We start from the raw sequence: 12,271 nt of genomic DNA, 5'->3' as shown, positions 1-12,271 counted from the left end.
TAAACCTTTATTTTTATATATTTTTTGTCAAGAAGCTAGTTGGGGTGGGGGTGAGCTGTAGTCACCTTAAGCTGGAGCTAAATGGTCGATCCACCCACTCGCCTGTCTGTTATTTGTGGGACCTTGAAGGCAAGGTCTTGGGACCTTTCTGTCATTCCAAGACAGCCAGATGTTGGATGATGTCCAAAGGACAATAGTTATGAGCTGTAAGTGGTTCTTGGGCAAGGCAGTTTTGGCTTCCCTTGATCAGACAGCAGGACACAGCATGGGTGTCCACTCACTGGCTCGACCGAGATTTGAACCACCGACATTCGAAGCAAACGTGGGCAGTCGGGGACCTGTGCGTCCTTTTCCGATGTCTGCAAGATCCGTTCACATTATTATTTTAGTTCCTGTCAGGTGCTATTTCCGAGGGGAATCCTGCAGTCACATGACTCCCTTCCCTTCTGGAACGCGGTGATCACTGCACGAGCTGTTGGTGCACGCAGGGAGGAATGGGAGGTGTCGGGAGGAGGAGGTTCGGTGATGGGATGGGCTGTTGGAGCGCCGCGGTGTTATTTTGTAAACAAGGAACGAACGGAGACAGCAAACTGTTCAAGGTTAAGAGGCTGTTCGGTCTAACCAAAACCGTTTTGTCAAAATAAATAATAAAAAAAATAATAAATAAGATGAGGGAGATGTCGTACGAGCAGAGGGCAGAGTGGTCAGCCAGACAGGCGAGGCCGATCATCTGAGTCTCGACATTTTCTTTACAGGTCAGACCCATTGACAGACACGCAGCCAGGCAGACGCTTCCACAGAGCAACATTTAGTTCATTTCTTGTCATCTACCTCTCTACATCAGTCAGTACAGTTGAGTACTCACGCATCAGGAGCACCTCTTTCTCTCTCCGCCACCCTCGCCAGCCCTCATCCTCCCATGTGCGCGATATAAATGCCGAGAATGTGGGATGGGGATACAAACAAACATTATTGGTTAGATAGGCCATCAGCCCATTTCAAGGGGGTAAATGGTTTTACAGGTACATAAAGGGATAAACTCTTTAGTCACACAAAGCCTAGAATCAACAACATCAAACTGTCAACAATTACATCGACAATTCTTGTCTTACAATCCATCAATTCTCCCATTCAAGAAACATCGATACGAATTGAAAATACATTGAAAACAAGGATTCTAGCATTTTTTAGTGTAAATAACAAATTCGATTTACAACTAGATAATCGTCTAAGAAACTTAATGGGTAAGAATTTTCTCGAATACTAGCCTATGCCGGGCAAACAAAAATAAAATGCAGCTGTGACTCTTGAGTATCGCGACAGAATAGACATCTACGATCCTTAATAAAGGGGTTCAAGGGTACAAAGTACGAAACTAATACTTCAAAGTTGTTACAGTTATATTTATAAGTAAAGGACTCGCTGTAGTCTGTTAGGGGTTTTTGTATTAGAACTCGCAAAAATTGTTTTCGAGGGTATAGCTGAATTGCAGGTAGGGTTTGATAGTCGAAATTTTGAGAAGTGGTACGAAGTTGGTTTTATTTTGTTTTTGTTTTTTGCTTGGTTTTTTTTTGGTTTTTTGTTTTTTGTTTATTGCTTTGCTGGAAGTGGTGCTATATGTCGCTTCTTCGTAGAAACCATAGGACCAAAGAAACTGAACTTACTGTTTAATTATCTATGTGATTTTGTTTATTTGGGTTCTTTTGTTTGTTTGTTCTGGACTTTTCCAGTATTGTTGATAATACGGTGTCTTAAAGTATATCCTGGAACTGAGAAGGACACTTTGTTGAGTAACTGATAATTGTGTTTCAAAGACAGGGCTAGATCATCTGAACGTTACTAGAGCACAACGGCCACATATCAGAAATAAGTTTCGAATTCTCAAAAAAAAACAACTCTACTTCTCTCTGTTTTTGCTTTCATCCTCTGAGCTTGCGCGCGCACGCGTGTGTATAAATATATATGAGATAGATACAAAGATAACTTCTTTGAATCCACTATCATCTTTAACGAAACTGCGTCATGGAGGCCATCATTTCCCCGACCTTTGGCCTTCCTCCACGAGACTCTTTGACCCGGACACAGCCGACTAGAAGCATCTCCGTCCGCTGTTTCGTGTTTCTGTTGAAGGTGATGTCAAGGCCGTAGTCCTCATCAGACTGCTCCTCCTCCTCCTGCTGCTGCAGTATCTTGCTGTAAAACTCTCGCCTTCACACTCATGCTTTTGTTGAAGTCCGAGTGCAGCAGCACTGTGCAAAACGAAAACAAAATTTAAAAGGAAATGGGTTTGAAGGAAGGGGGAAAAGTAATAAAATATTTTTTGACAACAGCCCCAAAGCATTATTTCCAGTCTAATGATACGGTCCAGTGGCAGAAAGGAAGGACGTGAGGTATTTGTTTACGGGTTGTACACTGTTACATCTCATTAAAGGACTAGCGAGTGCAGTTTTTTCTTCAGTGACTTGGTCACGGTCTGTGAAGGTTGACAAAAAGCTCTCTGCCTATCTTTTCTAGATCGTTGGGAAGTGAGGCGTTAGAAACATCACTTTTCTCGGGGCCAGCTTAACCTTCTCCAACCCTCTGTGGGGTCAGGTTATCCAGCCGGGCTGACTTGCAAAAGTTCACGGGTCTGGAGACAGTGCACCTTGGGGTTCAGACGACATTACTGTAACCACTGGGGTATCTGTTTGACCCGATACTCTTTACCATTCTGGTTTTTAAAAAAATGCGTTCTTAAAGTAACATATGAGAAAGGTCGAATTTGTGATGTCACGTTTGGTCACAGATAGGCCCGAGTGACCTATGGTCCCAATTCTTCCATTGGCTGAGTCGTAGACTACATCTGTGTACAATGCTGACGTCTGTGTTGTGTGATGTTTGTAATCATGTACGTCATAAACAAAAGTGGGATAATCACAGAAATGTTGAGATATAGTATATCACACTGAACTTTAGCAAGTTATTTAAAGAGAATGTTGCCCCTCACCAGACCGTTGAGAGCAGGTCTTCGGGATCAGGCACTCTCGATGAATGTCCTCCGAGCTGCGTCGATGTCAAAGAAAGTCGGTTGTTTCTCGGAAGGTACCAGTCGGGGACAACACACACACACACACGTACTCTCCTACTTTCCTAGTTTCATGTCTTGCTACATCTAAACGCAAGCTTGACCATCTTTCCAGGCTTTTATCTGAAAGTTAAGGACGTGTGTCAACAACTCTGTTGCCATGGCCCAAAATTGTTTTTTTTTTTTTTTTTTTTTGCATAGCTGAGTCAAGAATCTTCAAAAATAATGAATGATGTTTCTGGCTCGCGTCCTTAAAAAATAAAACACTTAGCAGTCGGAGTCAGCAGGAAACGCAAGCTTTTCAAGACAGCAAGGCGCACACACATTAAAGTCATTTACTGGGCAACTCGCACTCAAAGACCCGCGTGTTCCACAACAGCAGTTGCTGTGTCTATAATACAACACAATGCGCTGCCAAATTCCGACGAAGCCCTCCCCATTCCTCCCATGTCCCCCATACACACTTGCTTTTCTTGTTAACGCTTTGAAACACGCGCGTGCGTTCCACCCGGCTTCACCACCTGAATTACAGAAAAAGTACCCGGCGCTGGAGGTGAATGGGCAAACATCATCGGATGGAAAAATCTGCACGGGGGATCATACGCGTGCATCTCCACAACCTCTTCCCTTTCTTCTCTCTTTGATTTTTGTCTTACCCAGAAACAAAGTACATGAATGAATTAAAGAATTTAATTCAAACACTAGTGTAATGCTATATTTAGTTTGTGTATGGGGTTTATCAATGACGATTCACCGGATAAGCGTTGAGATGACATTACCTGTATCAGCGGGAAATAATGAATAATTAATTTGAAAGACAGTATTCTTAAAAGTGTGCACAGAAAAACAGACTTGAATTAACGAGAAAGCAAAAAGCGGAATGGATGAATAAATGAATGAATGATGAAGGAATTGTGGCTGGGAAAATACACCGCGTCTACAGGAAAATTAATCACATAGTAACCGGTGGTTTTTAATCTTAATCAGTCAAGTGTGCAATGAAACTCCTGACCCTCTACTCACCCCTACTACCGTATAAAACAGTCTACCACCAACAGGTCGGTGTATGTGAATAGGTGTCACGTGTGCTGCGAAGGTCGCACAGGTATCCGAAATAACAGCATCTACTTTTGCCTCGTGTATTGGCTACTTGACGAGCGAGAATAACTATGGATGCACCAGACGAGAGTGGGGGAGGAGAGGGGAGGATTGGAGAGGAAGATGGAAAACGCTGCCTGCAAAAACGCAGGTTTGCTATGTTTGATGTATTTGTTTTCCTTCAAACGACAAAAATCATGAGAAACAACAAAAAGAAAGAAACACAATTACTCTCAACTACAGATGTGAGGTTAAATGTCGTTTCCGCCACAGCGAGGACCTACAGCCGCAAAGCAAGAGAGAGAGAGCACGAGAGTAAGGTTTCTACGAGCTGAACATGAAGAACTCATGACGACCTACAGGCGCTGTAAATGCTAGAATATTCTTTTGATTGTTCCTGGGACATGTTAAGTGGAAAAAAGTCTGTAAGATGACTTTTACTGCATAACTTATAAAATCTTTTTCTCAAAATGTGTATTTGCATCAACGACGAAATGGGAGAGAGGAGGGTGGGCTAAAATTATACAAAAATCTCTTCAAACTTATACTGACTGGTGTATGTAAACTATATCCGTAACTGCAATAAACTATACAAATATTTACCTTCCTTGTTTTCTATGGACTGGGCAATACCTTTTTGATATTCTGCTTTAAACATGTGAACGACTGAACTATTCTGCGTTCGCCATCTGAAGAAACAACGACTTTACCATCTGCAGATTTGCACTACACCAAATTAGTGTCTTGGAGTGTAAAGAATATTTCTTTTGGGTTTTTGGGTTTCTCAGTCAAGTCAACAAAGGTGTCCTCGCAGAACATTTAAAATAAAGCTCCTCAATCCTTCTCAACGACGTACCTCGTGCAAGTCATCAGATGAGCACGGTGACGACACCAACAAGGAGATCTCGCGAGAGTACAACCTGACTTCATAGGCTGGCAGTCTCATGCATCGCACGCAACTTGCAAGGTTTTCTACACAAAATTTATGTACTGCAGGCGACGTATGAGATTTCAGTTTAATGGCATTTACTAGCAATCCAGGCGTCGGGTAAGTTGCCCTCTCCCGCCACTCATTCTTTGATACCTGAAGTAAAATGTTTCATGTGTGCATGCATGTGAGTGTGTGAGGGAGAAGGGAGGAGGAATGAGAAAACGAATGAAATGATCTGCAAGGGAAGTTCAGGAATAAGCCAAACCTGACATGTCCAGCAGTTCCTTTGTGACATGCACCACGCACCATCCACTCCAGCCACACGCGGCTTTTCTAAACTCAACGCTGGAGCAGGAACAGAAAAGCGGGTAAAAAAACAAACAAGCAGAATTAACAGCGGCACTCCTATTCAACTCCACAACAAAAGAAACTAATGTCTATTTGAGCCTGAACTCCCCTTCCCCACACTACCCGACCCTCCCCCCATCCACTTCACCCTGGTCTCGCTTCTGACTGGGTTACGGTATCCCCTTTCGGCGTCGACCTCCCCAACTTCCCCACCCGTAGTAAAGCCTGCGCCCGTGGGGCCGGAGCACGTCGGGGTGGAGGCCACAATGAGGGCCGCCGTTGTCGTTGCTAGCGAGGATACCTCTTTCCCTGTTCGTCGCTCGTTGTCATTCAGCGGGTGGATACTGCCACTTCGCTACCAGAACCGGGTGGGACCTGGCGTGGTGTGGCTGGGTCACGAGACCTTTGTGTTGGGTGTCTGTGAGGCCGTGTCCTCTTTCGTTGCCACCTTAGCGGGAGGTGAGGATTCGTGCTAGGGGTCTGTCGGTGCACACCCGACTTGCAAACGCTCGCCACGTTGTTCTTCTCCTGGTTACTGTGTGATATCCTCTTCTTTCTACAACCATGTATACAAAAACCAATGACGTGTAGACTGTAGTACAATTCTATCAGCTACTGTCGATGCTCCAATGTTTGATGATGATTATTGTTTATGTTTGTCGTTATTACTTATCTTGATTTTACTTACAGAACTTCTTGAAACAGTGGGTTGTAGTGTTCATAGTGGCCTTCAGTGAAGCAAAGAAATAAGGAAGCTATGTGTCCTTAGCATTGTGCCATCGTAAAATAGTCGAAGACAGAGAAACCGAAGTATGGCCTCACATTTCTGGCATGTTCTTCGCAATCCTCCAGTGCGAACAGCTCAGCATGGATTGCCAGCTCCGGTGCCTAATGTGTATATATGGCTGCCATTTCCTTTGTATAACACTGCCTGGAGAAAATTGGCTTAGTCTGCTGGTGGTGGCGTTGAATTCCTCACTCACAACAGGGAACGGATGGTGGAGTTGAGAGGGGATGGAGGTATAACTTCGGGAGAAAGTGAGGCAGAAGGGAGGAGACAGAAGATGGGGAACAAGAGGTGTTCGTACCTGTTAATATGGCTTTGGTGAACAGTTTGACCTGGTGACCCGAAGTTCAGTTGTCGCTGATGATTTTCCTTCTAACATCATCGTTCTCTCTCGTTTGATCATCGGTCGATGTTCAGGCACCGATGCTGTGGACTGGTATTGCACAATCCGGGACTGAAGCAATGGCTCGAGGTCCGCGGACTAGAGAGCATGGAGGACAATGTATCCTATCTACGAGGTCTTTATTCCCAAGAATGGAAATGATGAGGTCGTCCCTCGTGAGTCTGCAAGTCAGTGACAGGACTTCTGGGATTTGCCTCTGTTTCCACTTCCGTGTTGCGCGAGCCGCTCTGGCTCGTGCATCTCCGGGACGATAAACTCTCGCAGTGATTCGCGTCATCGCAATTGTGTGGGTGCGACAACGAGAGATAATTCGCGGGATAATTCGCGGAACACTTTGCGCCTTATTCTCCGTAAGTCGAATGTAACCCCCAGGGTTTGGGCCTACCTTCGACTCAACCACCGCGATAACGTGTGGAGAGTTATCTCCGAACGTAGTGACAGGCTGGAGGGTTAGGAAGGGGAGGTGGCCAGATGAAATTAAAGATGACATACAGAAAGGTCCACGAAAAGAGGCTGAGGCGAGGGAAAGTAGAGCGGGGAGGGAGGATACAAGATTAGGGGATCACGTGACATTATGGGTGTGGAGATTTCCTTTAGATATAGCGTGTTTCCCTTCTCTACTGCCTTATCATTTTTCTCCCGTTTCCATCCCAGTCCGTGGCCATTGCCTTTGAATCTCGTGAAAATTACCCAGAAGCGTGTAACTGATGTAAATGATTGCAAAGCACCAAGCAAAATGTCTTTCTTTTATTATTTTCTGCCACTTAAACTTCACCGTATCCCCTTTTCCCCTCCATCCTTTTCTCATATTCCTTTCTCCTTATCCCTTTTTTGAAACCTCCGTCTGCAGTGACCCTCTCTCAAGTGTTGCTTCCATGCTGGTCTCCTTGCTGCTGCAACATTATCGCTATCCCTCCTCCAATTCTCCTCACTCACTTCTTCTTCCAGTTCTGTTAATTTCGCGTGATTAGCACGTGGACACAGAACATCTTCGTGCACACGCACGTGCTACAAGGTCAGACAAGGACACACGTGTGAAGATACACTCTGTCCATCCAGATCCACGCCCAGTACACGTGTACCAGTTCTTCCACTTCCTTCTGGTCCGTAATTGGTCACAGACTGGGAACAAAACAAGACACAGTTGTTGCTGACGAAAATGTGCTGTTGGCAGTTCACATCCCTTTCTTGGCAGCCTCTGTAATAAGGCAGCAGGGAGTCGAGACTTCCGGCAAGTAGAATCGCGGTCTTTGCTGTGCTTGAGAGTTCGAGCCCGGGTCAGCAGGTTAGGCCAGTGTTCATTCACGCCATAGCGCATTACAAAAATCCCAGAAACCCCTGGAAGGACATTCCATTATAGACAATATTTTTATTCTTAATGCTACTGTACAATGATATTTGCTTAAACGATCGGGTTAAGTTAATGTATGTTTTGTGGATGTAGACACGCATTGGATATGGTTAATAGACACAAACTTTGGCATGTTCTACGTAACCTAAACGTTTGAGGCAACATGTTCACTATTTTACAAAGTATGAATCAGAACATCAAAGCCTGTTTAAGGTATAATAACCGACTGAGAATATTTTAACTGTCCGATTTGTGTTGTGTTTTGTCACCCATTCTCTTTACGTTCTTTATAAACCATCGTTAGACTTGTCTCAGACGGCCTTCGTGGCATCCAGCTTGTTCCGGACATAGTACAGGTCCTTCTACTGGTTGCACATCGCTCTTTAGACAGATCGACCTTCAGCTCTGCCCCACAAAGGTTGCAGATGATATTGTTTTAGACAAAGCCTATAGATTGTTTCCAACCAGACTGCCACAATGATGCACAAGTACAAGAATGGAGCTGTATTCTAGTTTTAAGAGCTATATACAACCTGAGAAATATGTAAATATACTAAGAATACGTTGCTGCAGAGAAGCATATATTACGATTTTGGATATCACCATCAATGTGCACCAATATCGCTACAAATGGTTCATCTCCCAGGCAGTTGATTTGCCCCAGATGTAAGCATGAGATTGAAGTGATTGAAGTGATTGAGTGTCGTTTGTGCTGATTGTTACGGATCAAAAGCTGATGTATGAAAGGCTTTAAGAATGCTCAGGGCACAGATGGAGTCACGCGACTCTTTCTAGATAACTCTGAAGCAACCATCAAACAGATTTCTAGATATTTAAAACAAGTATTCAAAAGCAGAAATGAAAGGTGAGCATTGTTAGAAACATGAAGGAATGTTAGTATGTAAAATGTAACGATGCTGGGTTTATGTATTTTTGCCCCCTGGAAACAAACTAAAGGATTTCTCTCTCTCTCACACACAGATAAGTGCAATTCAAACACCCATGTAATGAATAGGTATTTAAGGATAAGACACTTATTGGATTACAGAGACCCACCCATTACAGACTTATATATTAATTCTCTTGCCCTCTGGACACCTTTGCAGTTTCTCCTCCTCCCCACCCAACGTATCCGAAGCAAAGATAACGATTAGATATCGGGTATTCGTTTGGAGCCAGTCCCTACCCTTCTTCCAAGTGCACGTCAGCTTAATTTTGTCCACAATGGCGCATGCGTCCATTGCACCGATTTGTAAACACGAGTCTGGAGTTTGCTGGTCTGTGGAAACAGTTAAAGGTGGCAGACAGCCGACTGCAGCATCGACGGAAAGCCCTCATTTGCCTTCCACGCAAAACACACTCACTCTGGCTTGGCAACCTCGCGACCCATCTCACAGACATTGCGTCGGAGGGTGTTACACAACTCTCACTCTCTCTCTCTCACTCTCTCACCTCTCGGCCCCACTATCCTCCTCTTGCCGCAGCCTTAACGTACCTCCCGCTACCTTCTTCAGGCAACCATCCCTAGAGTTTCCTTCTCGCCCCGAACCGTGGACCCAAACAGACGAAGGTTCTGCCGAAGGCACCGACTTCTGTGACTGTCTGTAGTTCAGGAATAACACGTCTGGTGGCGCTGTTGTGGCGTTTTTTCAGTGGCTGGCCCCCGATCGTCTCCTGGGGGCGTCCTGCTAGTAGTTCCCCCTCCCTGGCTCTTCTCGTCAAAAGGGGGGAGAGAGGAAGCTGGAAGGTGGCATTTCTCACTCCAGATGTGCGTTTGCTGTCTGCTGCTCGTCGGCGGGTGGTTTTTCGACCTCTGCTGCGAAAAAAAAAAATCTCAGGTGGGTTTGAAAGAAAGGAACAAGGAAGCCGAACATGTCTTTGAAGTCAGCCTCCCTCCAAAACGGGATCTGCTGAAGACGGCTGTTTGCTTGCCAACCAGCTCGCTCGCTGCTCTCACATCGCGGTGCCACCTGCGACCCAGACGTCGCGCCAGCCACTGGTCACCCTCATATATAAATATTTTTTTTTCTAAACTGCAGTATCGAATGTAGACAGGGATCAGACCAGAGCGATTTCTTGCAAACGGTCATCCCGGTTGACTTTGTCCCGGCGTTTGGGAGGACGATCCGTGACAGGTGATCTGGAGCGGAAGTGAGGTATGTGAGGACGAATTAATAGTGATAGTGTAAAAACAAACTGAATCACGTCCCAAGGCATTGTCCTTCACGACCAGCATTTTTGTTATGGTATGGTCGTCTGGTGCTGAAACTGTATAAGGACAACGTGGAAGTCGTTTCAGACGATCACTCTGATGAGTAGGACTACACGAAGACTTGGATTCACCGTCTCCTCTGCCTCCTTAATGCCATTGTACGGAACAGTTCCCTCTGGTCTCGACGATCCAAGTGAGTATCATTTACCTCCCATTTCTGCTGTTGCCAAACTTGCTTTGTCCTCTCGTTGCTCATCCAAACTGCTTCTTGTTGGGCAATGTTATAAGTAAACAGTAAACTATGGTTTCAAACCAGTTTGTGAATAAATACTAAGGCTTGCTTGATGGAGCTACATTACAGCAGCAATTTTATTCTCAAACCATGTATAGTGGAGAGTCAGGTGCGAACACTGAACACACGTGGCCCAGATATTATACAATAGCGAGTAGAAAGCAAGACAATGATGAGAAAACAAAACAGTGTTGTACTCCAAGTGCTGCGGCGCCACAAGACAGGTATCACCAGTGGTTATCGGCCAGACGGGGGAACTAAGACTGGGTGGGAGAGGGAGAGGCAGTGATGGCTTCAGAGAGTCTACCTGAAAAACCGAGAAAGATTTACAAAACATCTGGAAAAAGAAAATGTCTTGAAGATCTTAGCTAGCAAGGTTTCAGGGTTCCGCCCTTTACCAAAACTTTGTCTGATATAAGAGCTACTTGTAATCAAGTGGAATAAAACGCACACCTGTGAACGAACACACGAACGAACAAAGGAATTGCTGATGCTTATTTTACTCATTCATTCCATTAAATTAGATCGCTACAGTTATCAGCCCGTACTTGGTGGACGCAGTGCCAGACAAGACAATGTCGGTGGGTAGGAAATACGAGAAGGGATGAAATCCATACAGCTCCAAGAACATAGTATTGTACTATTTTTTTTATTCATCGTTACATTAGAACATATGAAGATAAATAAACCTGTACTTACAGATGCAAACCCTGCCTGTTTCCATGCTGACTTTACTCTATTCCTGTCTTCTCGATGGCGAAACGGACATTAAGACCTTAGTTTCTGATTCTACTTCCTTCTTGTCACATGATAAAACATCGCTTAAAAATTAAGCTTAGTGGCTAAGTACAATCATGAAAATTATTTTTGCATGTCTGTCATGTCAGTTTGTCCTGGACTGACCGCCTGATATCCATTTTATGTAGACTAAAGATGTTTTCCATCGCCAAGATCTTGTCTGCTGTTCACATTGTCGGCAGGCAAGCAGTGTCAAGTAGTTGGGAGGATCCATGAAGTGTAGTTGGATGGTTCGACGATCCATCAAGCAATTTAGGCAGAGGTGCAGTGTCATTCTCTAAAAGCAAAATAAACAGTTGATAAGTCCAATTGGAAAATCCGATCCACGTTTACCGTGTATAATTAGTTTTTAATAGCTGGATCGTATTTCCTGCGGGACTCGCGCGCCCACACACATTGAGTACTCGGGGTACATGCAGGCAGTTATACAGCCACTCACACGCAAACACACGTGCACCGAGGTTACAACTTAACAATAATTCACTGAAGGTCTACTTGGGCCCCGAGTTTGTGTTTCTGGGAGGATCTTTGGCATTGTGTGTGTGTGTCAGGAGGGTTTGTTGATGAGTAACATTTCAAATCTCAGACATACGGTTGCGAGGGAAGGTTGTACTGTAGACCAGGTAAATTCTACAGGTGTATATGTTCGAGGTACATTTTTTACGGCTTAGGAGGTCAGAATATGGGATACAACCATCTCAGCCTGAAAACACAGAGAAGGTTTTGTATTCTTTCACTCTGCTCACCTAAGCCATGTCATCAAGGAGAAAATCATTACTGATCCACCCTGATCATGAGTAAGTAACCCACCCCGACAAATTACTGCAGAGGTATACAACATCTACACATCTTTGATGAACCAGGCGAAAACAAGCTGAAGCTAGTGTTGACGGAATCTCAAGGTAGATGTGGCACATGGTGTTCTCATTTCCAGGTCTTTTCTCCATCCGGGTATTTTTGAAACTTGCTGTTACTCATCCTCCCGCT

The sequence above is a fragment of the Pomacea canaliculata genome, linkage group LG5, assembly GCF_003073045.1.
Source record: "Pomacea canaliculata isolate SZHN2017 linkage group LG5, ASM307304v1, whole genome shotgun sequence".
Taxonomy (NCBI): domain Eukaryota; kingdom Metazoa; phylum Mollusca; class Gastropoda; order Architaenioglossa; family Ampullariidae; genus Pomacea; species Pomacea canaliculata.
This window is presented reverse-complemented; position numbering follows the sequence as displayed.